The sequence below is a fragment of the Vidua chalybeata genome, chromosome 11 (genome assembly GCF_026979565.1).
Source record: "Vidua chalybeata isolate OUT-0048 chromosome 11, bVidCha1 merged haplotype, whole genome shotgun sequence".
NCBI lineage: Eukaryota > Metazoa > Chordata > Aves > Passeriformes > Viduidae > Vidua > Vidua chalybeata.
In genome coordinates, this window is record NC_071540.1 from 2,119,817 (window position 1) to 2,122,998 (window position 3,182).

The window sequence follows — 3,182 nt, forward strand, 5'->3', positions numbered from 1 at the left end:
TCACAGTTCTGTCTGACAATCAGACCAAGGAGTGCATCACAGCCCAAACCATCCATCTGTGGAAGGACACCACAAGTTTATTCCAATTTGTATAGACATAGAGGGCCACATGCTGCCAAATCAGTGCTGCAGAGGAGCCCTGCTCCTGGACTACATGAGTCAGGCTGCTGAGAACAGCACAGCAAACCCACCCACTCCTGGCCATGGAACCCATCTGCTCAGATGGGAAGAGATGTTTCTATGACACCACATTCTTCTGGCATGCTGCTCAAGGAATTAACAACAACACAAGGAGTGGGACATTTCTCTGTGGTTTACAAAACAAGGAGGAAAAAAAAAACAATCCCAAAGAAATCTATGACTAATATGATATATTCAGAAAAGAAAATCACACAAAAATCTCTATCCATTACAAGGTTTATATATATCAAAATAGTACACAAGAGCTGCAGCATTCAAAGTAGATCACAGACTCTGGAAAGTCAGCTTTAGGTCCCAGTATCCTGATAGAAATTAAACATTTCTAGCCATACAGAAGCATTACTGACAATCTGCAGCTAACATTCTTTTTTTCTAAGAGATTAGCTCAAACTAAAAACTGTATGATATCCAATATTCTTCTTTATAACCACTGAGAATTATGAAGGGCTTTGAATTCTGAGACTACTAGGGATCAAAGTCATTGAAGGAGCTGGGAGGGAAACATCAGAGCAGCTCCTGCCTTCTCTTCCTCCTCCATGTGTGCTTTCCCCAACACCAGAGCTAATCATCACTGGAAAGCAGATTTTAAAGGAAGTGCTCACACACTGGGGATCCCAATACCAGGTGTGGCCGTGGGGGACCGCTGGGAATTCAGTTCAATCTGATATTTATGGCAGTGTTTGTGCTTAGGCTAAATTACAATTCAGAGAGTAGAATTGCAGTCACAAATCTGGGAGTTTCTTGGGAAGACAATGATGGCACCATTCCCATTTGGTGCTAGACGTGACTTCAGTATTCAGAATTGAAAATGTGTCCAATGAAACAAACAAAACACTCACTCAAAATCCACCGCAAACATACAGATGTGAGTCACTACATCCTAATGCACTAAAAAAATCCCAAACATCAACCATAACCATCTAAATACCCAAAACCCAACACAACAATCCACAAAAAGAGAAAGCATGTTGATTAAAGTATGTGCTACTAATTATCCAGAGTGGAGCATGATATAAAAAGATTCATCTCAGCCTACTAGGTAGTCATGCCTGCATGACTATTACAAAAAGCTATTTGTAGATATGAAAGATTTACCTGGAAATCAACATGATAGTTCCCATAATTCATAGCTATCTTATTGGATTTGGGATGTGAGAGAGCTCAGAGGGCAAGAAGAAAAAGACAAAAGGGATCATGTTACTTTGCAGCTCCAGCTGGATGGTAACAAACTTTTTCAAACAGTAAGAGAGAAATGGAGACTTACATGCACCTTGCAGTGTTTATGAACAGCTGGGCCCAAATAAACTTCTTTATGCAAACAGGCACTTGAATATGTAAATCAGCACTTACACAAACAGATCTCCATGTGTACAAATATTTTCCCATGAAAACTGCTCCTTTCTTAAGCCAAATTTGCTCCCATTCAAACCTATGGCAGAATTTCTTTTAACTTCAGAAGAAGCAAGAATAGAAACCCAACCTCTAGAAAAACATTCTCAAGTTTGTTTGGTGTTTGTGTTTGAGTTTGTTTTGCTGTTTTCTTTTAAACAGACCTACACAGGGAATGGTCTATCAGCTCGAAGATCATTCAGCAGTTGGAATAGATTTATGGGAATTTATTTCTACAAACTTCTCTCAATGTAAGGTCAGAACAGCTTTCACAAGTGCTTATTTCCTGTAGACTGCACTCATAATTACGTTGCTGATGCACCCAAAGGCCCAAGAAAGTTTGTCTACAGATTCAGAAAACTGAGAGCCCTTTGCATTTGGGATTCATTCACATTTTCTTTCCAGAGAATACACTGTTATATTTCAACCATAAAAACCATCAGCTATTCTACTTCTATAAAGAGTTTGAGAGAATTCTGGTGTGTCAAACACACCGAAGCCCAAGAAGGTAAAACGTGTCCATTTATCACAGCTACCTTTGCTGAAGCTCTGCACACCAATACCATTTTGTTTATTCATTTCTTTTCTTACAACACTTTACTTTTCCAATCTATAAACAGTTTTATCGGTGCCTAAAAAGTACCCAGGAAAAGTGATCCATGAAACACAGAAGTGCAGCAGGTTTCCCATGGCTACCCAAGCTATTAAGTGTTAGATCAGGTCTGTAGGCAGTGAAATCATAGCACCATTATCATTGCCTTGTGGGAGCAATAATTCTGGGTGGTCTGTAACACTACAGCTCCCAGCCCCTGAGATAGTATGACCATGTTGTCAAGTAGAGCCTCTCTAGGAGTGTAACTAGGCTGAGGCTTTTTGACCTCATAGATAAATAGGTTTTGTTGAAAGCTGTTCTATTATTTTTCAGATTAGCTTGGGCTTGCATTTGGTTCATTCTCTGCCATGGGAGTGGGAGAAAGCGAGGCCTTGAGATATCCAGTACATGTTTATCCAGCTGCAGTAGCTTGATTCTCAAAGTATAACTGTCAACATCTCCACTCCCTCATGCAAATGAAAATTTGTAAACAATCCTAATAATTCCTCCTCCCTGTTGTTTGTTGTAGTTTTGCATTCCTGACTGAGCAGCCACAGTACTCGAAGCATGGAGAGCAGCGCGAGTCAATCCAGGCTGACTGCGGTGGAAAAAAAATGTACCAAAACCATGGGCTCCCAGAACAGACTGTTCAATGCTAATTTTAAATCTTGAAAAACAGTACCAGTCTGACATCAATGTGGTATTTTTTCATATTTTCTAAATAATCAAGAGAAACTGTGTTGTTTTTGGGTTTTTTAAAACATTTGATTCAGCTTCCATTCCCTTGTGTAAATAGCCATAGAACATTTATCAATTTTTTTAAACTATGTAAACAGAATTGCACTTTGCAGGCATTTTTCTACCATCATAATTCATAAAATCAAATTTCTTTATCTAATTTACCCAGAGTTTGTTTTTCCCAGCTATATTATGCTGGAGCAGAGGGTCAGCAAGTCTCCTTACAAAGGATATCCCTTCAGATCTCTGTATGGTGAGCAGA

General features: G+C 39.3%; 1 long non-coding RNA gene across 1 annotated transcript; it reads left to right on the forward strand.

The window, feature by feature from the left end:
• The first annotated feature begins 2,521 nt into the window (after nt 1-2,521).
• Nucleotides 2,522-2,863, forward strand: LOC128793386 (uncharacterized). The gene is made up of 2 exons (XR_008432791.1): nt 2,522-2,624; nt 2,712-2,863. It is a non-coding gene; the product is annotated as an uncharacterized LOC128793386 (long non-coding RNA).
• The last annotated feature ends 319 nt before the right edge of the window (nt 2,864-3,182 follow it).